This window comes from Mauremys reevesii, linkage group 16 (assembly GCF_016161935.1).
Source record: "Mauremys reevesii isolate NIE-2019 linkage group 16, ASM1616193v1, whole genome shotgun sequence".
Lineage (NCBI taxonomy): Eukaryota > Metazoa > Chordata > Testudines > Geoemydidae > Mauremys > Mauremys reevesii.
The window spans coordinates 22,798,029-22,823,895 of NC_052638.1; the positions used below are offsets into that span (position 1 = coordinate 22,798,029).

Below are 25,867 nucleotides of genomic sequence, written 5' to 3' on the forward strand. Positions count from 1 at the left end.
GCCGCAATGTGTGCCCTATTGGGTCTGGGGTAATCCCAGCCCAAGTAAACATGGGCTGGCGGATGATAGGGATGATAAGAAGTGTGGGAGGTGAGGTGGGGCTTGCACTACAGATATATTTCTGAAAGAAACCGCAGAAGGTTCATGTCTCTGAAGCTTCCTAAATGGGGGCTCCCAGGCCAGTCCAAGATGCCTCCCCTGACACCATTGCCTGCCTTGCCCTGCCTGAGGTGACCTGCTCTCCTTCTTACTCCTGGGATCCAGGAGGTCTTTAATTGAAACCTTCATCTCTCAGAGTTGAGATGGGCACTCCTCTACTGATTGGTGAACCAGTTCTCTCTGCAACTTAGAGAGACTAGAACCTGTTCTGAGCACAAATGTCCCTTTCTGGGAACTTCTGCTTTTCCTCTGTCTGCCTTCAATTGGCCACTCCAGAATAGAGAAGAGAAAGAAGAGAAGAAACAAACTAAAGACATATCCATCATTTTGGGGGAGAAGATCTGAGAACCCGATTCTTATTCTTCTTTTGCAGCACTGTGCAGTCCTCCTGTGAGCAACACACATATCCCACAGGGAGAGAGAGAGAAAGCTAGTTGGTTGTGTAAAGCTCCTTTTATAGTCAGTCCCCATTTCACCTGTCTCTACCTTATACACTTGGCTTGTCTCAGGAAAACTTACTGTGGATTTTTCCAGAGTCCCTATCCTGCTGTAAGTCTTTGTTTGGTCATCTCAACACCTCTGGCCCTTGATTCCTTTGGGCGTCCCTTGTCCTCAGTCTCTAAAAGGGCACTACTTCATATAGAATTTGTATACTTAAGCCTTATGTCATAGAAATCGTTAGGTAAAATCTATCACTCATACTTTAAAAGGAAAAGTATGGCTGGCTCTTCACGAGACTGCTAATAATATCCAGTTGTGATAGGGTTAAAAGGCAACATCCATTTCCCCATTATCTTGCTTAAAAAGTGCCTTTTTTAAAGTCCATATGGCGACTTCCTTTCGACCTGCTTTCCCATCCTCGTCTCTTTGTCAGGGCTGTCACTTATAAAGAATCACTTGACTTACAATAACAAGTTCAAAAGAAGACAGAATATAATCAGTTGATCCACGAAGAATTGAAATAAAGAACACCCCCACTGCTCCAGTTATCATTCCCATAGAGATAGTGATATTATTGATGTGATTGCTATGCTAATTTCTATAGAAAAAACTTGTATTTTGGAATTTGTTCAAAGAGAATTTCAGACACATCAAATTGGAAAATGCAGAGTGAATTCCTAAACTTTTTAGTATAGACATGGGAATTTTTGTAACATTGAATAGCTCTGGACAACTATTCATAAACTTCACTTTTAAAATATCAGTTGGGGAAAACAGCTTTTTTTTCAGTTATTTTAGAAAGTTATTTTACTGCAGATGTAACAAAAGTCTTACTGTACCTATAGGATTATTAATACAACCTCTATAACCTAAAGAGCCAGGTTAGCACCAAATAATCCAGAAACGGAGGTTGGGGATTATAAATGATGGGTCCATTTAGGTCCAGTGTTTAGGAAGAGCTAATTAATAAATCCCCTTCCTCTGCAATTCCATAGTCTCTTTGGGAATTGCCACCAACATAAACTTTTTTTTCCCTTGGACTTCTATTTTAACTAGATGGATTCTGCTTGTGATGTTTTGCTTTTTATGTAGTAAACTGATTTAAAATGTATGCCAGTCATCTTCAGGGAACTCATTTCAGTCAAGATGAAACTAGTCTTACCTGAATCAATGTTTTAAGTGTCCCTGTGGCTCGGCATTTTGAATAATCAATCTGTCTCCATCGCTTCTTAATCATGCGCATCACAGTCTTTTTTATTTGTCAACCCTTTCGGATCCTGCCTTTTTTGTTATTAACATGCCCCTAATGTCACATGCAAGCCTTTCTTTAAAACAAGCTGCTCATTGGTGTATTTTGATACTTTTTATTATTACTAAATCTTTTTTCCCATAATTACACCACAATCATTATATAATCCCATAACAAAGAGTCTATTGAGGCACCATGCTTTTGTCAACTATGGGACACAGAATCCATAATTGCATTATTCAGCTTCCCCCCTCCCCTTTTGCTTTGTAGAAACATAACCTATTTCACCAGTCACATTTGCACCTTATTTGCCTGGTTATATATTATTTACTAAATCGTTGCCCTGCGGATAAACCTTGTAAAGTTGCTTTAAAAAAGTTATTTGTTTGATAATTAAGTCCTGAAAACCCATCGTTTAATGATTATTCCGAACCCATAAGGCAGAGAACCTCCATGACGTTTTTCTCTAAGTTTAATTACCGTATGCTAATTTCCTTGCCTACTACGTGATTAATTAAAATCATATTTTCATAATCATTTGGCACTAGTATTGTTTTAGAATTATCATGATCCCCTAAATAGTGTATGTAAATAAAGTCGGCTCTAATGGAAAGAATCAAAATGCAACGCTGAAGACCTTTATGTGTTTGTATGCATGCGATTGGCAACATAACTGGCTTATTTACATTAAATACGCCACAAGGTTACAGTGCAGATCAACGTCACTTTATCGCTGATTACTTCTCTTAAACGCCGGAGCTGTGACTGATGCTCCGGTCCCGGTGTCCACCAAGATTTACCCTGGAGTTTTTAAAAGAAACAGACTTGAAATAGTTTCAGGAGCAGGTAAGAACGACGCTTTTTTTAAAAAAATGGTAATCTCTTCGGGCTTGATAAAAAATTGTTTAGTAAAAGGCAGGAATGCAAGTAAAGACAGGCGAGGGGGGTTGATCTATGTCTGAATAACAAGTCTGACAATCAGAATGTGTTCTTAGAGAATAGATAGATTTTAATAAGTGTGTTTACATGAGCTCAAGGTCAAGACCAAGCTGCGCTGTGTTAAATGGTTTCTTAGTTGCTAGACAGAGAGAAAAAATGGACGATCACAGACCATTCTTTGTAGATTATTATATCAAGGGTTCAGCTTTTGGCTCATCAAAGCTAAATGCCGCAAGACCTATCTAGTTGCTGTGAATTATGCCAAGACGACAATGGAGTGCTTTTTTAATGGTACAATGCATTTCACCTACCAGATAGGGGGAGTCCAAGCTGAAAGATGGGAATGTCTTGTGATGTTGGGTGATCAGTATCAATGAACGGGGTTATTCTGAAAAGAGACAGATTAAAATAAAGCACTCTCGACTCGGGATGTGTTGCAAACAGTTAGGAGGGCTAGCCACAGCGGGCAATTGTGACAGCTCCGCGCTCCACTTTTCCCCCTCAGCACAAGAAAATGATCAAGTCAATCATGTGGACATGCTTCATTATTCATTGAACACAATCTTTTACAACGCTTCGTTTACGTGCAGGAGTTTCTTCTACGCTTTGCTTTAAATTGTAAGGTAAGAAAGACAAAGGTAAAAAGGGGGGTTTTCAGGCTCCGGGCGGCTCCCGGGAGCGAGGAAAGAGGCACCAAAGTCAGTTTGGACTATTTTCTTTTATTTCTTTTTAATCATCGCAACGGGGCCTGCGTTTTCCACCGTGATTAAAAAAATACAGTATAATTAAATATCCATAGCAGTGACGTTTGCAAGCAGGGCTGTCAGGGGAAAAGCAGAAAATAATGAAAGGAGCAGAGAAGCCATTGAATGGCGCTATAGAACTTAGCCTGAAGAAAACCCTCCGGTTTCCCCCCTCTTTCTTCCTCTCTCGTTCCTTTTAAAACCGTTACTTAAAATAAAAAGAGCGAGACAAGAGTTTGCCTGGGTTGGGATAACGTGGGGTCGGGCAGGAGCAAGTTAGCTCCCTGCTGCCCTGAGAAATCCTGCCGTTAAGTTGCCCAGAAACTTTTTTTGTTTTAAAGGATTGTTGCTGAGTAAACTTTGCTGAAGTGACTTTAAACGTGTCCCCCCGCCGCCCCCTCCTTGCAGGATCCCGGCTACCCGGAGTGTAATGTGTAAACTCCCTCCCTTTTTTTTTTAATCAAAGTTAGCTGATGCATAGCATGTGTCAAACTTGTGAGACTCAAGTGCCTAAGAGACCTGCCATTTTGTGCTCTAATCGACCTCTTATGAATAGGAGCCGTGCATAATGCTTTGAGGAACGTTGTGACATTCAAGTATGCACTAAATGTCAGATCAGGTTTAAAACCTTTTAGCAAGGTAAAGGAGCATGCCTGCAAACACGGCAGAAGGAGCAGAGACGCACCTGTCAGCCACAAATCCAGGGCATTTTTAACGTACAGAAAAAGTAACAGGTTAAAGAGGAAACTTAAATGCCAATTCCATAGGATAAGAGAAGCGACTCGGACATGAGCCTTTCCAGGAACTGGGTTATGTCAAGGCACCGGGGTTAAAATTTGGAGGGGGTGGGGGGTGAAGAATGGTTGAGGGGGGTGGAAAGGCTATCTTTAAAAAGTGTTGCGATGAAGTGACTGCTATAGGCTCTTCGTTTTTAGCACACTGGGGCGGCACTGATCTTGACTGCTCCCTCACTGAGAATGATTTTGCAGGGATGAAGTGCTGAGGAGAACAGTCGTAGGCGGGGGCACAGGAGATGTTTCAAGATTTTAAATAAAACAATATTCTTTGAGTAGGAAAGAATCTAGATTTTTAAGGCGCCCATCTGTTGCAGTTTTGCAAATAATGAATATCTATATAAATATGTATATGAAGAAAGGTTGACAGAAACAGTGATGCTTGCGAACTTAAAAAAAAAGGGGGGCTTTTAAAAAAAGGGTCTGTGGTTCTTTCAAGGAGATTGGATGTAGTACAGGTTTAACTGGGTCCATCCGAAAAAGTTAGTTTTTTGACTCCTATATTATAATTGCTATTAGTGGATGCATAAAATCTACCTCTCTGCAGAATATTAAGTCCAATTTTAGGACGTTTTATAAATTCTTGTATTGTGAGGGGGGGTAGAGAAATTTGGAGGGGAGGGAAAGTATAGAAGGAGAAAGGATTCAGCAGCCTATTTACGTGCATGGATGTTATTGTTTAAGGGTTTTTGTTTGGCGGATATTGTTATGTCTATAATAGTGTCTAGGCGGAGACGTGATTTGTCAGATCCCTTCATTTTCACTTTAGCAGAAAATGAGCTGGGTAAGGGGAGAGTCCTTGCAATCCGAAGGCGCTGAGGCTGCTCTGTTTGTTATTCAACATGCATGGACAAACAATGAGAATACAAGACACAGATAACAGGCAGTTCTAGGGGAGCTGGTCTTTGAAAAGCTCCTTCGGAAGGCATGGGTGTACTGTATGTGTGCTTTAGCATGTAGTGCACTTTTAGAGCTGTGCATTTTTTCCCCCCTGTGCAGTTTAAAATAAATCCAACAGGGGCCGTGTTTGCTGAGCTGATTTGACCGGTTGATACAGCTAGCAGTGGCGAGCCTCCCTGCTTATGTGGGGAAAAAAAAGACTATTTTAAGTGTCACAATTAAGTTTAGAATCCTTGTTTGGGCTCATTCACTGCTCGAAATGAGGAGGACTGGCTGCTTTTAGGTCCTTTCTGCAGGGGATTGGCCCAACGCCTGTGCCCGTTCAGTTGGAGAAGAATGTTTTTTCTTTTCTAGTTTAATATTAGAAACGATATTTTTTACTTGTTTAAACCGGATTTGATTATTCCCGTGGAGATTCCCCCCGCCCCGTCTATCACTCAGATCTTTGTTCATTGTTCACTGACTGTGGCAGGCTGCTTAAGTGTACAGAGACCGAGGGGGAGGCCCCCTGGCTGGTTTGATGTTGAAATAGTAAACCGGCATGAGGAGGGGGGCTGGAAAAGTGGACATTGCAGCTTTAATTAACTTCAAGATGCTTCAACGAGGACCAGAGCATAGTAGTGACGTTGCCTCATAAATCTGTCCAGTGCAGTGTGTTGCATTGAACTATGACAGTATCACCGTCATGTTGAATAGTCACTACCTTTCCGGAGCGGATTTGCATAATTGGACCTTTTTTCTTTTTTTATGAAACTTGTTTGCAAAAAGCAAACCAAACACCCCCGTGAAAACCGCGGCGATCTGCATGATTATAAAGGGTTCAAATCTATTCGAAAAGTAAGTGACCTGCATAAGTACATCAATAGGTTAAGTGCAAATAAGATGAGAAGTGCTTCTGAAAGCTGTACATTCCCTGTGTGGTCTCTTGGGTTGTTTCTCAATAGCGGGATTTTTTGTAGCCTGAGGGATTTTAGGTTGTCTGTCGACTTTCATAACTTTTCCCCTCATACTTCTTACACAAGGTGAGGCTTTTGTACAGTGTCTGTGTACCTGTAGTGATTCGGGGGGAGAGGGGGACTAGATTGACAATCTGTGATTCTGGGGACCTGGGGTGTATAGTTACAGCTACTGTGGAAGCTAAATGTGTACTGCTTTTCATGTTCCTGATCCCTGGGAAGTTCATCACTAAATTCCTCTGATTACTCAAAGAGAGGTAGAGGGGCGTGTGTGTGTACACTTTTAAAAACCAGTTAACTAAGCTGTTAGTCTCTCTAAATTACAGAGTTAGCTAGAGCTAGTGTCTTAATACAGTTCAATCCCCCACTCTTCCATATAGTTCACTAAAGTGAAAATTTCTAGCGTAATTAGAAATGCCAGAAAACTTAAAGTAAATTTGTAAATTGTAAGTGACCATCTCTCCTAAACTAGGTGCTGGGTTAACATTCTCTCCTGTTTTGAGGACAAGGGTTTAAGAGGACTTCTTTAAAAATGTGATCCTTGTTTTGGAAAGGCTATCAGGATGGAGTTTTAGAATCAGGACATTGAAAAGCTTTACCTTCTAAAAGGGGAGTAGTGACTCAGTCAGTATAGGATAGTAAAAGTGCTAAGCCTGTGTATAGTCCAAGTCTTACAGCGTTTCTCTTTCCTTCTTGCTGAAGGCTGTTTTAGTTATGATGTCATTCTGATAGTGGAGAGCAAATGTCTCCTGATTCTACCATTAAACGCCTGGCTGACTTGCCTGATAATGATAGCATTGACGTCCTGCTCCTTGACAAATGCAAGCCCTTATGAGCCCTGTGAATTAACTTTTTCCCCACAGATGAGAGCTACCTTGCTTTAGGACTCATGAATGTAGCAGCACTTCTTTGACAGATTACTTTGAACCCTCTCCATTTCTGCAACAAAAATACTCCCTAAATACTATTTCTATTATAATACAGTTTGGGCCTGATTTTCAGAAATGCTGAACCTGGAGTTCCTATTGACTTCACACAGAGTTGTGGGTGCTCAGCATCTCTGAAAATTAGGCCCCTATGTTCATTAGACAGCTGATCTTTTTTCTTAACTTTGACAACTTGAGGGCTTTCTGATTTGTAGTCATAACAAGAACAGCTTGAGATGCATATCTTCTTACTATATTATCTATTTCCCTTTTTCTGTTGCACTTGTTTTTTATTCACATTGCAATGGATGTACTGTTTGTTGTATTTTACTCTTTCAAAAATCATAAATTAAATGCTTAGAGTTCAAAGAACCATATAAACAGAAAACACTTCCATTTTGGTACAACCTCTTAAAATTAGTTTGTAGGAGAATATATCCACTAATATTTCAGATGTTCAGTAGTAGGAATCTTATTCCAGTTGATTCTTCCTTAAGCAGGAGACACTTATTGATGTCTGCTCTTTCTTCAGACCCGTAGATGTGACGTTAGGTTTATGCTGCTGCAAGTGAATGGGATTTAATGTTGATTTACTTAAAAAATTGCAAAGTATTTTTAAAGTTTCTTTTCATTTACTGTTCAAATGATGATAGTGAAATTAACATCTGTACTGGTGGAAAAGGTTAGTCCCCATATTACATTTGCAGCAAATTTGTCAAAATATTTCTCTTCTAAAGCAATGTTTTGCAAAACAGCTCCTGAAGATACAAATTGTTATTACAGAAATGCTGTATTAAAATGATTTTAGTAAATTTGCGGTGACTTTGTCCACTGCACCGAAGAAAAAGGTATTGTTCTACAGTCTTTCCTAACTTCTGAGAATACTTGAGATCTCTGATGTTCAGCAAGTTGTCCAGCATTGTATTCACTGAAGACTTATATAAGGAAGAGGTTGATTGTTGTATTTTTGTCCATGCTAGAGGCCAATAACCCAACCCGTTCATGATCTGAGAGGAAAGTGAGTAGTCTGGAAGTTGCAGCATCAGTACCACTATTTAGCTTGCAGCAGTAAAGGCAGTGCTGAGATCAGAAATTGTGAACTTCAGTACAGAAAGCAGAAACATTGGGTTATTTACCTACCATGGGCGATTTAGGTAACCAAGGAAATTTACATGAGAACATATCTATAAAATCCACTAGCCCATTGAAATGGGCTATTCTTATTCCCCATAGTAGCACAAGTTTTCCTCAAGTGAAAGAAAATCAGTATAGGTCATTTTTCCAAATGTTTACTTTTGCTTTAAGTTGGCTGTGAATTGCACAGATGTCTTCAGAGTGCTTTGAATAAAAAAGGCGTTTGCATGGATTTATATGAACTTTATAAAAAACATCAAATAGTAAATAGATTTATTTGTCAAGTCTGAATGAGGACTATTGTAGTTTTTTAGCATCTACTGATTTAGCATGTTTTGGGAAAGCATAAGTACATTTAACTCTGTTTCTGAATTTCTCTCAGATTTCTGAATAGCTGTATCTAGTCTCTTCATAATGCTAAAAACAGTATGGTATTTGGAATGTAATTTTTATATTCTTCCATTCAAACTTTGCATCTTCTGTCTCATCCTTCATCTCATCTTTGTGGGGGCATTAGATGCCTATGTTTCATAGGTGTAAGTAATGTGGATTCAGGAGAGAAGAAAAATATGTATTTCCCCTTTTATATAAATATGAATAAACTTCTTATTGGCAAGAAAAGATGAAAATCCAAATTATTTCTAACAAAGATTTTTCTGGGCACAGATGCTTACTCAATAAGAAAAAAGGATAAAATACTGTGAAAGAAAATATACTTATGTAAAAGTAAAATAATTTTGAAACATTTAAGGGGATGTTATAAAAATATGTATTTCTAGTTTAAGGTTAGGTGACTGAATGGTGCAGGGAACTGATAATAGAATACAGAACTTTTCACGACTCAGTCACTAGTCAGAGTCTGACCTTGGTCAGAAGTGACTAAAAACAGTTATGATCTGATGGATGTTTGGTGACCGACATGAAATGAATTGGTGGTGTCAGTCCATTTCTTAGTGGATCACAAAAAACGCAGCGATGTTGTCACTCTTATTGGCAGGTTCAACAGTGAAGCTAAACAGTGAATGAACCTGAAGATTTGAAGTACCTTTTCACTCCTAGCAGTGATCCAAATCAGAGATGAAGCACATCGGGAGGGCAATGAGGGGAAATTTGCATTGCCCCTACCCAGCTGTACTCGTTCTGTGAATAGACAGAGAAATCCTAGAAGGGAGAACCTCCCATATTCTGAATCTGGCATCTTTCACATGTATTAAAATTCACTTAAAATTTCATGTGCATCTTGTGGACTTGCTAGCTAACCAGATGCATGAAAAAAGAGAATTATAGTAGACTAATTGTAATTAGCCTAGTAATCTGAGCTTTTCATATCTGTGAGATGGGGCCTTTAAAATTTTTTAAATCCACTGAATTTTTTTTGAGGTCTTAATCTAAATACACTATGTGAGATTGTTTTTAAAGAGCCTGGGTTCATTAGGCCAAGTTGAACTATATTAAAGACAAACAGTTTTGTCAGAATACCACTATGATTTAAACACAAATCAAGAAAACAGAATTGAAACAGCCACAGCAGCACCAGTATCTGACCCCCTTTGCACTGTGAATTGCAGCATTTGTCCTGTGTCAGAGTTTCACAACAAAAGGCAGAATAAAATGATTCTTCATAAATAGATTGTCATATTGTTAAAAAAGGTCAGCATTACCTGTTGTGGTAGGTCATTTTGACAGAGGAACGTATAGGCTGCAGTGCCTAATAACAAATATGCTAATGGTTCTTAGTACTTGCACAGTGTGTTTTACATCTTGATACCAATGAACAAGCATCAAGGCTCAAATTTTCAAAAGTGGCCTCTAATTTCTGGCACTTCAATTTAAGACGCCCAACTTCAGACACTTGGGATTTTCAGAAGAACTGAGCACCACAGATGCAACTTGAATCAATGAGAGTTGCAAGTGCTCATCACCTCTGAAAATAAGTCACTAGGGGTCAAAAATTGGATGCCTAAAACAGGAGACACCCAAAATTAGAGGCTATTTTAGAAAATTTGGCGCTACCTCACTGATGGTATTAGCTGATTTTACAGATGGGGAAGTTAAATTCTACAGCAGAGGAGTTAAATTACTTTACCAAGGGCACAGAATGAGGCAATAGCCGAAGAGTGGTTAGTGCTCAGGAGTTCTGACTGCCAGTCTGGTGTCATTGCTCTACCCTACACTGCCTAGGTGCAATGGGTAAAATTGACATCAGTGGGTGTACTGCCATTGACTTCACTGGGGTCAGGATTTCATCCAATGCTAGTGGGTTCAGAGTGCCAGGGTTCTCCTTTCCTTCATAAGTTTGTGTCAGCCTTAATATAATTTTAGTCACTTCATTAAATTTCTTCACTCTGGTAGCGCCCTGTGTCCCATAGAACCCTTCCCCCTACTTTGTGTCCTGGAGATGTTCCATTCCAGTCCTTCTGTTTGAGGAGATCTGAAGCCCCACTGAGCTCATCAATACTGCACCTCAATCAGCTGGAGAGGTTGCTATTGAGTAACATCCCTGTCCACGTGGCCCAGGGCTGTATGTATATTGCCTCTCCATCAGTCCTGGCCTCTGCTGGTCTGGGGAGTGAGAGACTGAAAAATCAGACCTGAGCTAAGCTAGGGGGCAGACTTACATTTATTTTTCTAAATGATAGTATAATTTGTATGAACATTATTTTACTTCATTGCTGTAAAGTGGTCTCCATAGATTTGCACTGACATTGTTACCTTCAGCCTTGTCGCTATAATACCATCTATCACAGATGGTAGAAATAGGTGTATTTATATGTCCGGTTAATCTAAAGTTTAGGAAACTGGGAGTAAATAGGAAACTAAGGCAGAATTGCTTCATGTGAAAGGTTATAAGCATATGGAATAAGTTACAGGAAAGGCAATAGAATTAATAAGTATAAATGAGTTCAAGAGAAACCTAGGTTTGCTGCTGGAGAAAGAAATTGTGAGAGCTATGGTGAAAAAAGCAAGGTGGCGCGGATTAAATTTTATATCCGAAAGAAGTGGCATGTTGGGCTGGGTGGCCTTTTTCTTTTCCTAAAATTTCTTATTTTGATAGATCTGTATGAACTTACAATAGTGAAGTATTATTTTCATGTACAGCAGTAACAGTGTCTCCATATACTTGCATTGTCGTTTTCATGAAAGCTCTGTAATGGTACGAAGATGTAAGGCTGTGTGAAACTCAGGGCTTGTCTATAAACTCAGGGCTTTTTGCACCACGGCTTTGCTGATATAGGTGTGACAATGGAAATCCCTACTATAGATCGAGTGTACTGGTTAAGAAGTGACTTATACTGTGTAGGTTAGAGCTGCATTAGTACAAATCACTCTCTACACTGATGCCAGGGCATCTACACAAAAGGCTTGCACTGATGTACCTACATCACTGCAGCTACACTGACAAAATAAACCCTTGTGTAGACAAGCCTTCTATGGTTTTCTTCACAAAGGTCTGTGTGAATATTTTCATTGGTTTCAAACTGTGTGGCTTCTCCTCAGTTTCTCTTTGAATACCGGGTTTGCCCAAACCCTGCATTTTAAAGCTAAACTAAGCTTGAAACTGCTGCTTCACTTGGTTTTGCATCAAGACAAAATTTTAACTGAAAATTTCACACATTTTGATGCAAAACTTTTATTTGGTCTATGTTTGCTGAGACAATACATAAAGGTTAGCAAAAAAATGTGAATCAGTCTGGGATGAATTTCAAGGGCCTGATTTTCTCCCAAAGAAAGCCAAAGGGAAACTGTCTCAAATTTCAATAGGAACAGTTTTGGCCTACCAGATATAACAAACCCCCCAAAACAGGTGATTGTGGTGTGGTTTCTACTTTCACTATGAACCCTTTGCACAACTCTACTAAGCTGTCTCTTTTAATGTCCAAAGCAGATCCTCTCAGACAAGTGTGCGAGATCATGCTCAAACCAAACTTTTTTCCAGTTTCATTGCATCTTGTACAAAACATTTTCCTGTTTCATTTCTTCAAATCTCAGCTGCTTAGGTTTTGAAAAAGCAGAGCTTGTAGACTCTCCCAAACTGGAATTTATAATTAAAGTGACTATATTTCACCCTTAATTAACGTGCTCTACTATGTAAGGGGTCTGTTCTTCATTGATTCATTGGGAATATGCTGTAGGAATGTGATTCTTCTTATTGTTAATGGAATCAGTGGGAAAGAGACCCTATCATTTTGGTCCTCTCCTGTTAATACCATAACGGATAACAGCTAGTAGAATACCTTATTCTAAACATTACTGTTATTCTTTAAAACTCTCTTTGACGTATTTTAGGTTTTTTTTGAAAATATTTTTGATTTTTTTAAAGAAAAAGATCATTCATAAGAATATATGTTTTATTCAAGTGCAAAAAGGTACATGCATGTGTACTGTATATACAATATCTATGAATACTGAACATGCTTTTAGGCAAATGAACAATAAGGAAAATAAAATTTCCAGATTGGGTCTTCATATTATTTTTTATTTGTTTTATTGCCAGTAGTGTCCTTAGTGTGTGAGGTGCTTTCCAGTCATAAGAGAGAGCATGGTTCCTGCCCCATAAGAGTTCACAATATAAAACACGAAATAACATTCCCAGAGATGGAAGGTGCAATATACAAATGAAATACAAAAGCCACATGTTGAAGGGCCACAGTGGTAATGTGAATAATTTGTAACCCAGTGTGGATTTTTGTGGCTGTCCCATCATTCGATATATTATGTGTTTGAACTAAGCTGATCTACAGTGCAGTCCTGCATCCCTTGTACATCCCAAAAGTTTAGGGATTTGGGTGTGCAGAGTACAGGATTAGTCTCTTAAATTGATAACTCCTTGGGAATAGGAGTGGTTTCTTTTCTGTTTGTACAGCACCGAGCACACAGATGGCATTCAGAAACTGGTAATGGAGAAATCCTACATGAAGATGTTTAATATAGCTGGGAGTTCCAAGGAAGACTGTTATGTTAAAACTCCCATTCCTGTGTAGACACTCTTGGGAGAGGGCCACAGATAAAGAAAACAATATGAAACTCCCCTTTGAATTTCCTAACAAGTATTCGCAGAAGGGTTTGTTGAGCTGTGGAGTTCGGATGAGGTGAGAATCCATGGGGAGGGGAGTCAGGACATTGATAGCTCCTCGCTCCTGTCTACTGGTGGCCCCTCTTCTCACCCTTATCTTTCCTGGCAGCTCTGGCAGACACCATGCTGTATCAGTTGGATCCCCTCTGGGATGCTGTTAACAGCTATGGAGGAGACCCAGGGGAATAAAATAGAGCTCTGAGTTCTGGTAGTAACTCCCTGCTAGATTTCTACACAGAAACCTGGGAGGATGTATGCCAGGAGCATGGGTAGGCACTCTTTGACTCTCCAGCACAGGAGCATTCCTGGAATCCCAGAGAAAGAGGAATGGTACTACAGAAGCCCTGTTCCTCCATTGGCAAGCTGGCAAGATCTGCCCAATTGGAAAAATGCTTTGGACCCATAGTTATCAAAAGCAGTTTTCATTAGCTGTGTTATTACTGTGTGAGTTATTAAATCTGAATATTTTTAAATCATATACTTAACCATTTTCAGGGCCAGCCCACAACATTTTGGCACCTGAGGTGGGGAGCTCAAATGATGCCCCTGTGCTCCCTCGCTTGGGCCAAAACTTTGAAAGGTCTCAATTCTGCCTTCTTCCTGTTCTACTCCTCTCATGGTACTGCTCTTCTACCTAACCCAATAAAGGAGAACTAACAACTTAAAATGCCTTGTTCAAAAATTTTAAGTAGCACTTACATTTGCTGTTCAGGTGTTTGAAAGTTAACTTTTCTTGTCTGCATAGTAAACACTGGCATTTTTATCTGTTTGAATAATCAAAGTGGTGCTTTCCGTGCCTTCTTGGTTGCAAAGATTTGAACTGCTTCCTGAAGGTCCACAGTCTGGGCCAGCTCATGCTCTATTGAGATGGTTGCAAGGCCGACCAGCCTCTCCTGTGTCATTGTGAAGCGTAGATGTGTTTTTATTAACTTCAACTTGGAGAAGCTGCATTCTCCGCTGGTAACTGTTTTAGAAGTGTTAGAAGTATGTGCAGAGCAACAAAAGCATTTGGAAAGAGGTTGGTCATCTTATTTGTACATATATATTCCAGAACAGCCTTTGGTGTTGATCTTGCTGAAATGTATCATGAAAGGGCTTTCAGTTCATCTCCTAAATCACTCGCATCAATATCATGCATGTCATCATGTGTCAACACTGTCTCTAGTGCCCTGCATTGCTGGTGTAAGTCTTCTTCAGGTATAGTGTGGAGTTTTGGAATATCATACAACATCCCGAATAAACTGCTGTGTTCCTTGAGCTGCATGAAGCGTTCTTCAACTGACTGTATTGCACAATCTATAATTTAACTTTGAATTGTTGTTTGGGCTCTCTTATGGGATTAACCCATGCCTCATAGTTAAAATGTCGTCTTCTTCGGTGACTCTTGTATTCTTGAATGGGTGGGAAAATAGCCTCAGTGTGAAGTTCCTATGCCAACTTCTGTGCACTCTTCAGAATGTTTTGAAATCCCTCATCTGACTGGTAAGACTGTAGGTATGACTTTGCTTTGCGCAGTTGTTCCATTGCTCCAGATATATCAAGGTCAACACCGTGCAGTCTCTTGCTTACAACATTTATTTCAAACAGTATGTCATGCCACAACACTAAGCCACACAGTAATTTGAAGTTACGGATATTTCTGGTGATTCCATTTCCCTCTGCCACTGTTCTCACACAAACAGTTCCTTTCATAGCATTATCCTCCATGGCATCATCTATCTTCCCAATTTGGTGTTTGATATTTTTTGCCTCCACTCGACTTTCCCATCATGTGGCACTCAGTGGTTTCAGTGTCAGAGAGGATGTTCCCAGATGTTGCTTCAAAATTTGCCATCGATGAGTTGATGCAGAGAAAAATACATAAGATGCTTTGAATTCCATTACAAAATTCAGCAGCCTCACTAGAAGCTGATTCTGCTCACTGACTACCAAGTTCAATGAATGAGAACTGCATGGGACAAAAAAAATCTCGAGGATTTAACTCTCGGATCCGTGTCTGCACTCCTCTGTTCTTTCCTCTCATGTTGGCACCATTATCGTACCCCAGCCTCTCATGTCAGCTATCGCAATTCCCGTATCTTCCAGCTTTTTAAGAAGCACATTTATCATACCAGCTCCTATAGTACCATAAATGTCAATAAATTCTAGAAAATGTTCTCTGACAGTCACCATTGCAGGGACATTTTCACTAGGTTCTGTTGTTGTTACAAAACACACCATTACAGTCATTTGTTCCGTATGGCTGATGTCAGGTGTGCAGTCCAGAATAACAGAGTAATATCTTGCTGACTTCAGATCAGCCACAATCTTCTGTTTGACTTTTGTTGCCAGTAACTGTAGGATCTCATTTTGAATTGTTTTTTCAAGGTAGTGGCGTGTGTACATATCTTGTGTGGTGACTCTTCTCAGATACTCCTGGAGTACAGCATCAAACTCGGCCATCAGCGCCACAATTTTAAGAAAGTTTCTATTGTTTGGCACATACAGCTGATCTGAAGTGCCACACAGTGCTAGGTTTTGGGCATTCTCACAATGGCAATGAGCCTTTTCAGAACATTTTGCAAGCAAAGAGACTCTGACGTAATCTTCTCTTGATGCTGATCATCTATGGTGGTCTTTAACCTTAGTCTCATCTCAAGCTCTTTCCACCTCTGGAATGCTCTCTGGTGATTTGCTGCCTTCTCATGGCATGCCAGATTTCTAGCCACATTTTTCCAGTCCTTTGTTCCTGTAGAACCCAATGTGGCTGGAACATTAGACTGGAAGAGTTTGCAACAAAAACAGTATGCAGCATTCTGGGTTTTTGAGTACATAAGCCATGGCCTCTCCACTTTGTCACCATTGGGGATTTCACACCAATAATGTGTTGGATGGAAATTTCTATTTTCATTGTCTTTGGGAAACATGAAGTTTTTCACTTGCTGTGGCCCATGCAGTACAAGGAAGTCCCTCAAGTGGGTTCACGATCCTGGATCATCTAGACTTAAGGAACTAAACTCAGCAGCAGCTGTTTCTTGTGCCTCCACCACACTCTTCTCTGATCTACACTTTTCTTCAGGAATGTGCATGGTTACATCCATTTGAGATGGAGATATGGATGCTGCAGTAGCTGCCAGGTCACCTGCACTCTGACTAACTGGAAGATCAGGCATCTCCTCACCACTCACATCCTCACTGGGGCCGGAAGGCTCACCATGAACATTTGTGTCTATGTATCTCAGGAGAGCTCCTTCCTGCTTACATAGAAAAGCTTCCTTTGCTTTCTTTCTTTTTCTGAATGCTGCCCCAGAGGGATGTTTTCTTCTTTCGCTCATGACTGCTGTTCTGTGCCAGCTATAGTGGCTCTCAACACTCAGTTGAAGGGGACAAATAAGCAGCCTGGTAGCAGGGCCTGAGTGAGGGAAGATATCAGCGTCTTAAGGGCCTAACTGGCTCCTACTACTCCAGTTGATTGCCTGTTCTCCTGAAGTGGGTTCAGGGAAGCAGCAGGAAATAGGAAGCTCCCTGAGAAGCTGGTGTTAATCAGTCCAGGCTCCTGGGGGTGCTAGAGAGGTACATAAGAGGCTCCTTCTCTCTCTCCCTGCAGCTCCTGCTGCTTTCTGTTATTCCCTCTCACCTTTTCTCCTGCCTGCCTGTTATGGCTCTTGTGCCCTCCTTCCTCCAGCACAGCCCACCACCATCTCTGTGCATCTAAAGCAGAGAGAATACTTATGCACCAGCAGCAGACATAATTTTCTACACTCTGGGTCCTAGTGGCACCCCCCACAGTCTGGCGCCTGAGTCGGCCGCCTCAGTTCGCCTCATGGTAAGGCCAGCCCTGATTTTATTTCCTTTTTTGCATTTTACTTCATTTGGAAACATGAAGTCAGTTTCACTGGTTACTCTTTGTTTGTCACCAGTTTCTATTTGTGGCTGCCATGCATGTGTGCAATGCTTGGCTAGCAAAAATGTTTACAACAAGAAATTGTTTTCAGTAGAATTAAAAAAGAATCATGGAACTCTTTCTCTGTTGGTCTTTGATTTCTATATAACGTTAAGTTTTTCAAAATCTAAATTAACCTGACACTTTGGCTCTCTAATTTTATTTTTTAAAATAATGTATTTCTTATATATCTGTAGGAGAAGAAAAAGGAGCCTGATTCAAAGTCTCTGGAAATCAGTGAGAGTCTTTCCATTGACTTCCATGGGTTTTGGATCATATCCTTAACCTGTATTTAAAAATATCTGTTAAAATTAGGTAAAGTAGGCTTACAAATTTAGATTCATGTAAGTTGTTCTCTTATACAGTAATTCAATGGGGGTCATCTCTTTGCAGGAAAAAAAACCTTAAAGTAGATAGATCTGTGTCTACAAACGATATGCATTCATAATTCTCACTGGAGCCAACAGGAATTTTGTGTGTGCAGTTTGCAAAATCAGTTCCTTTGTAAGTACACCGTAGTACAATGTCAGCTAACGATTATTCATATGAAATCAATTAAATACTTAAAAAATTAATCTGACTGAAAATGCTGGTCAAGATGTATGTTCGTCTGGGATTTTAATTATTTTGGTTTACAATATGTCTGGTAACAGGGGGCCGTTTCGGGGGCAGTTTAAACCTATAAATATAAACCTCATGGCAGTATTCAGCCCAAGTTGGCTTCGGGGCCTGCAGAGCCCTAAGAAGTACTACACACCTCTAATGATCTGTAGGTGCGTAAAGCAGGTTTGGGCTGGATATGAACACACAAACTTTCCCTCTGCCCACTTCCGTGAAGCATTCCTATATAATGTAAATAGACAAATGACGGTCATGTTAATTGATGAGATCTATGTACACCAGTAGCTGCACAGCAAAGTGTGTAAAGAGGATGGGATACGCTGCCTGCATTTCGAAAAACAAGTTTTGTTCAGTGTTTAACCATATAAACATGAGAGAAATACAGACCACTTCAGAAAAGAAAGTTCTCTGTACTAGTGAATCATAACTACTTCTGCAGGGCCCAGTCCTGCAAACACCCACTACCTGCTTCAGTGCTTGTTGCCATGAGTCGTCCCAATGAAGTCAACTCACTGAAGACCCTATTAAGTATTTACATGATCAGGTCCATAGTTGTCTTATGATTTGGTCTCCTTGCTTAGATTTGAACTTCGTCAGAGTCAGTGTGTTTCATGACTAGATTAAAGTCACAGTTCCATAAGGAAAAAGCTACTGTTTTATTAATAAGGTATCCCAGACCCTTTTAGACATCAACTCTCAAATGGCTATTTCAGATTATGATGTTAGCACTTTTTTGACATTTTATATAGCTTGAATATGGCTATTGCAGTTGATTCACACTTAATTGAAACATCACTTACATTTAGTGAAATAATTTTTTTCTAAGACAGGTTCTATGAATTACATATTTATAAGACATTGGGGAAAATATGATAAATTATCGTATCCATGTTGAAAGAAATACATATAAGCAGATTTGGGAGTCATTTATGGATATATATGCTATGACATATGATATTGTTAGTTCTATTCTATGACTTTTACAACCATCTAAAGCAGCTTGGAGCCTCTAGCCCAGGTATGATATTCTCATACTGTATATCACATGTCCAGGTACCTCTTTCAATTTAGATTATATGTGCACATTTCAGGACCTTCTTTTTAATGTCAAAGAGCCTATTTTTGTGGGGGGAAGGGAGGGGTTTGGGACTTTGTGAGAGGTGATTTTCTATTGTGGGTTTGTTTGTCCTATCTGGAGAAGAGTTTCATATATTTAAGTCAAACCAAATGTTACTATCTATTATGGAAATGCTACATTTCAGAAGTGCAGCATCCTTCGAGTACATCTAGAAAGATTGCTTTCTTGATGTTGGTCTTTGATAAGAATTTACTAATCTATCCGTTAGATGGCATCTTCTGTTATGTTAAAAGAATATTTTTTTCACTAAGTTTTGTGTGCGTGATTTACGCTTTCATTTTTTTTGGAAAAAAAGCCTTGAAAAAAAATCTTGGGCCAACAATGATGATAAATTTATTGATATAATATTTATGGCATCAGATCTCTCAGTTAGAAGAGACTTAAACACACTTTCGTTTTCTTTGGCCCTTATTTTCCACTCTATTCACACTAGTGGATGGAGCTAAATCTAATAGAACAAGCCAGAGGGCTGCTGAATGGAGAAGCACTGGCTCTCCGCATGCTCCCCTCCACACCTGGGAGTATCAGAGCAAGAGTTGAATTAACAGTACTATAGTTAGTCACCTCCATGGCTGATACTGTGCAGCCATGTGGAAGGCTTTGCTACCAGAGAATGGAGGCTAGCAGTAAGTAAGGGTGAATGAGAAGTCTGGTGGTTATAGGATCTGCAGGGTTGCACGAGAGAGTTCTGCACGGATCTTAAGACACCTTCTCTGCAGCCCTGTAAACCTTTCTCATAGGCTCAGGCCTCTGCCTTCTCTGTAGACCTGTAAATCTTTCTCATAGGCTCATAGACTTTAAGGCCAGAAGGGACCATCATGGTCATCCCTTGTTTAAGGAGAGCATATCAAAGCACTCTTTGACTCCCTCTCCTTTGGGTTTTTCTGTGGCCCTTTATATTTAAAATATTGTTCAAATGAAATGGAAATAACTTAGGCTATTCAAATCAAAGGCTGTCCTAGGCTCTAAAGCAACAGTACCTTATTCTGGATACTGGATGCATCTCAGCTGCCTAGTTACAGTATGTAGAATTTACTTTCATTTAGGGTTTGTCCCCTGTGGAGATCATTATTTAGTGGTAGGGTAGCTTTTGTGTGTTGAGTAGGGATCATTTATTTCTAAAGAAATAAGAGGACTTAACAGCAGTGCCCAATCAATATGCAAAATCCTACTAAGATAATTTGTATTTAAATGTGAACAGTATTAATTCTAAACAATCTTCAACCCTTATTTAGTCTAATAAATGTTGGACATCTAGGTGAAGAAGGCACATCTAGCTTATTATCAACGATATTGCCAACACTTAAACTTTTCGATTAGGTGACCCTGTTACCTAGTATTCTATTAGGGCCTGATTCTGCATCTATTATAAGTGGTAAATAGTAGTAAAACAACAATTGAATGCAATGAGAACAGGATCCAGGCTGTAATGGAAGGAGGTACAGATGAAGATTGGCTAGTGAGTAGAGAAGTATGTAACTAGTATTAATTATAGTTGTACCTTCGTATTTTATATGAGGTGTTTGTATATTTTTGAATAGCTATATGGTATGTTATAGTGTGTGTGTGTGTGTGTGTGTGTGTGTGTGTGTGTGTGTGTGTATGAATGGAATAGTTGCACTTTGAACATGTGAATAAGAAATTAATTTAAAAGAATAATTTTTCGGTGGGCTTGTTTTACATTTTCCTTTTAAATTAAACTTTTTTTTAGAATTGTGCTTTCCTTTTTATTTATATTTGGTACAGGAAGGCTGTATAATAACCAAACTTTTAAAATTTGCTTGTTCTGTAGCTTAGGAATTTTACTGTGTTTGTGAGGGGAACACAAGTTCATTAAATTATGAATAGTTTATGCTTATTTACTCTTTGTTTCATGAGTAGAGTTCAGTATTTTGTAAACATGAGACTCACATTCATGAAAAGAATTTCAGTTATTTAAGGCATTCAGTGAAGAAGCATAATATTACACTACGATAAATCCGCCTGTGTTTTTTTGGTTGGTCTTGTACTGAGCATTTCTTTGTTAATACCTAGGTGATGAATCCTATCCTTTCAAAGATCTGTCCTCTCAGCACCCAATTCAGCAGTCCATCTTTTATCAGCGTATTTAAGTATGAAGTCGATGGGAATAAAGCATGTACCTTGTTTTTCTGAATGGTGATGGAGTTAAGCATGTGCTTAAATTTGTTGCTGAATTGAGCCCTTAGATTAGAAACCAGGAAAAGCATGCCTCAAACAATACAGATACCCAGGATGCCATCATTTGAGAAGCTGTGATACATACTGGGGGAGCTGGTTGAGGGACAGACTTTCCCTCTGTAGCCCCTGTTGCACTGGTCAGTAGCCCAGATTGTATTAGAAGGCCCTATATATTTGTATAATTGTTTTAATAATTCACTGGAATTTTAGTTTTTTAATTATTTTTTGTAAGTTTAAAGGAAAATTCCACTTTTAATTTTACATTTCAGAATCATCCTGGTTTGTATTAGAAACAAGGGAACTGACTTTTTAAAACAAATCAACATTTTAGTTTACATAAATTAAAACTTATTCCATAGAACCTTCCCTTGTTTTGTGGTAGAACAAAAAAGCCATCTCCTTCCTTGACACCTGGACTCCTCTGGACACCATCACAATCTCCATCCTCTACTAGGACTCATTCAGACATCAGTAAACATCTCCCTTCCAGAAAGCCAGAGCCAGTCAGATAGCCCTCACTCTCCCCTTAGTCCAGGATAACAAGCCAGGGTGACTCAAGTAGTTCCTAGGAAGGAAGAGGAGGAAACCATGCTTCTCTGGTACCCAACCTGGATCTTTGCCATGAACGGAAGGGGAAAGTGAGGAGGGAAGGGGGCTCATAAGGAAGGTAGGACTGCTTGATTCAAGGGCGAGGGTGGTGATAAACCATGTAACAGCATAAACCTGGAACCTGGCCAGGATCTATGGACCAGGTCAACTGATATTTAAGCTGAGCAGAAGCTAGGATCCAAAGAGAGGATGGAGGAGTGATGTTTACTTGTGCTACAGTGAAGGTTTGGTGGAGGAGGGGGAGCTGTGGAAATTACAGGGTATAGCCAGAGTGTCCAGATAGTGGAAGAAACACTAATTTTCCATATAACAGAAAATGGCAGCCTCCATTCATTAAGTTCAGGGGATTCAACAGTCATAAAATAGCTCTCACTTCTGCAGGTTGTTTAGAACTAATATTTACTATTTTAATTTTCTTTGCAGCCCTTGATTTAAAAGTCAGGGCAGTTTCCCTTCAGTTTGGAATTCTTGGTAAAATAAAAAGATCTTTACCAAATATTTAAAAATAGAATTTAACTGAACTAAAATTGTAAAAATTCTAAGAAGTGATATCAACAAACAGCCACCTCTTTCTCCCCCAAAAATTAAGAGGGCTCTTTAGTCCAAGAGCAGATTGAGCTCATCACCTCTCTAATAGCACTCTTGGCTCTTTCAGACTAGGAGCCTGGACCTTTCTTGTGATGCTCGTACCTCTTTGGGGCGGATATGGAAGCACAGGCACAGTGTCAAATGTTGGCAGTAAGGCAAATATCAGGTACATTTAGCCCAGGATTAGTGGCTGGGACTCTTGAGTGTCATCTGAACATTGATTATTTGTTAGATAATGCAGTTATGCTTAATGGAGGGCACAGCTCAAGAGTTACATAGCTTAACTAGAATATTCAGTTTTATGCACTGTACCATGTTCACGTTCACAGCAGAAACATGAGTGGCGTATGACTGTAATATTTTCCAAAGCAGCCATGTATCACAACACTGAGAAAACTGATGAAACTCCCATGTTGTGCTTTTTGTTCTGTAAGTTGTGTTTGCACTCAGCAAGAGGATGAGAAAGAGATAAAGGGATTGAAATATTGTGTAGCATGTGGCATGTATTTAAGTGAAGTGAAAGGAATGGCACACACCCGCTGTTGGCTGTGATGGGTCACTTACATTAAGCTATGCGATGCTACTGCTTGCACTGGTTGGGCATAGCACAAATTAAGTGGCAAATCACAGTCCATTATTGGCCATGTGACATAAGCACCATGAGAAGCTGCTTAGTCTGAGCCCCCAGCTCTCAGAATTTCCCCTCTGTCATATGAAGGAAAAAAAAATGGGCATAAAACAGATCTAAAGAAAATCCGAAAAGTAACATATCGCTGTCCTTAAGTGAATCCAGACTACAGTGGGGATCAAGAATGGGTTTGTTATGGGCTTGATGCATGAATTAGTAGGTGAAATTCTATGGCCTGTGTTATGACATAAGTTATCTAGATAAACATAATGATCCCTTCTGGCCTTAGTCTAAAGTTGAAATCCTGTCCCCATTTAAGTCATGGGCATATTTCCATTGATTTCAAAGGGGCCAGATTTTAATCTTATGGATCCATGAAAAAGGAACTGAAGAGCTTGTTGCCCCCTGCCTTGATTCTATTTGATGGAAAGTCATTTTCATGGTTGTGACATCTTCAGCCCTTATGGCACACATCACTGGGGCACCCTGAAAATCCTTAGATTTTGGAGCCTGAGAAATTCCCTCCAAAGCCTGAGACTAGTACAATGTCCTATCTTTTCTTTCAGTGGCATACACACTACAAAATGCCTTCTCCTGTCCCATAACAGAAACATAGCTCTTCATCTTTTGTGGTCTCTAATGCACCTGGATTTAAAACACTTCCAGAATGTTCACTGCAGAAATTTGACAGTTTTGAAGACTAGTCCAGATTAACAAAGCACTCTGGTACTACGCTGATGAAATATAAATGTATATAGAGAGAAATGCATTGTCCCAGGATATGAATTTAATCATACTGGGAAATGGTCTGAGGAGTTAGTGTTTTGGATTTGAATCAGGTTTGGGTTTGAGTATCAAGCTTCACCAGGGTTTGGGCTTGAATTCAATGGCCCTGATATCTGTTAGATGATTTTGTGACATTTTATTCTGAAAATGTGGAAAACTTATGAGTCTGATGAGATTTCCACAACCGTAGGCCAAAATCTCCTAAGAATGCCTGAATTCAATATGGAACACGAGTCCCTTCCAGTTTCAGATATGACCTGCTCTGAAAACCATAGAAGTGGGTTTGGGGCCAGGGATTCAAATTTGCCTTATAGGCCAATTTTCAGTTGGTTCCAGTTGGCATCTAGATTTTGAAACTGTGCAATGGGTCTGTTCATTTACTGGTTCCCGGGGCAAGCAGTCCTACAAATAAAAGCAACAGATGTGAGTAGAAACCAAAAAAGATCGGATGAAATTTCTGCTACAATAACTCCTCCGGAGGATGCCTCTAGAATTCAAAGTTCCTGTTCTGCCCCCAACTATATAGAGAGAGCAAGGAGGTACCTTCTGAATTGTCAGATTATTTACCCAAGGAATATGGGCACAGTACCCCTTTAAATAGAAAGTAAGAGGATAATTGTGTGTTGCAGATCTGATTTTTCCAAATCTGTTTGGCTATGTGGGTGTGAATGCTCGATTTGAGTGAACAGTTGCAATAGTTGCATGCACAGCTTTTTAAATCTGATTTTAGATGTCCTATGCCGAAAATATGTGAAGAAACTCAAAACTCCACTATATTTTAACAGAGAATTTACATTTTATATAGATATAGTCTAATATGATTTATTTAAAAATAAAGTAATGAGAGTAGTTGCATTTGATTCAAATTTTAGCACTGGAATTTGTAACCTTTAATTTAGCAAAAAATATAAATGCCCCTTTCCTCCTAAACCACACCCTTTGTTGTGCTCTTAAAGTAGTTATAATGAAGAACTGCAGAACTGGAGATGAACCCTGTTTTAAGGCGGGTAGATTGTAGCCAAATGTGAATGTCTCTGTGGAGGCTGCTGATGTGTGCAGGCAAATTTCCTGAGATCATAAATCTCAGTGGAAAAATTGCTATCAAGATATTAGATGGAATCTCAGAACTAAACCACCTACATGATACTTTGAAGTCCACAGATGAAAGTCTGTGTTTATAGCTTACAATATGGCTTTAGACTTTTAGTTTTAAACTCACTTTATTCATACAGTAGCTATTGTAATGACAGCTAAATTGAGTGCTGATTTCATGAAAGAAATTTGTCCTTTCGTGAAAAGATTCTAAAATCAGGTATTCCATCAGTGCAACCTGGTGGAGCACCATTTACAATGCACAAATGAAAATTTGCTCCCCTCAGCTGTCAGTACAGTATGCTGAGAAATGAGCATCTGAAGGCAATTTCAGTGTTGAACCTTTTTTAATTCAACACATCATTTGGTTTCAAAATAGTTAAGTAAATTGTATTAAATAATTGTAAACATTCCAAATAGTCATCCAAAACAAATCATATTTTGCATAATTGTAACTTAGAAACAAAATATTAAAATGTAAATCAGTGAAGAGGAAAAATTAGAAAACCAACTCATGACTTATTACACTTTAAAGAAAGTTGCTTAAATATTCAGACTGGGTTGAAATTTATGGGGGTTAAATAAATCTATATGGTTCCTTTAAGAAATCCAGCAAATTTTTATAAACAGTGTGAGGTTAAAAAAAGCCCTTAAAATTATTTATTGCTACATAACTTTGAATATTTCTTTTCTAATTACTGGAAAGCTCCCCATGTAGTATGATTTTTGCAATGCAATAGGGTCTTCATTTTATAAAGTGCCTGGAAATTTGTTGTGTGGCCAATTATATAAATAGTTTTATTGTTTAGAAAGTGTTTAAAATGAACTCTGTTTTCCCCCCACATTAATTTTTTTAGAGATTTGATAATCAAACAAAAATTCAGAGAGAGTTCAATCTTCCATTTTCCTCAAAGTGTACAGTAGGTTACACCAATTTAGACTTAGACTCAGACTTACTTTGACTTATGG

General features: G+C 39.3%; 1 protein-coding gene across 6 annotated transcripts in view; it reads left to right on the forward strand.

Annotated features, from left to right (window-relative positions):
• Positions 1-25,867, forward strand: part of ZNF536 (zinc finger protein 536) — a 521,459-nt gene that overhangs the window by 109,689 nt on the left and 385,903 nt on the right. For 3 of the 6 annotated variants that reach the window (XM_039503707.1, XM_039503708.1, XM_039503709.1), the window contains one exon: positions 3,294-3,411. The gene's annotated coding sequence lies outside the window, so the exon portion shown is untranslated. Of the gene's footprint in view, positions 1-2,580; positions 2,696-3,293; positions 3,412-5,497; positions 6,063-25,867 lie in introns of those variants that run through there. The other 3 variants (XM_039503711.1, XM_039503713.1, XM_039503712.1) reach the window with 3 other exon arrangements.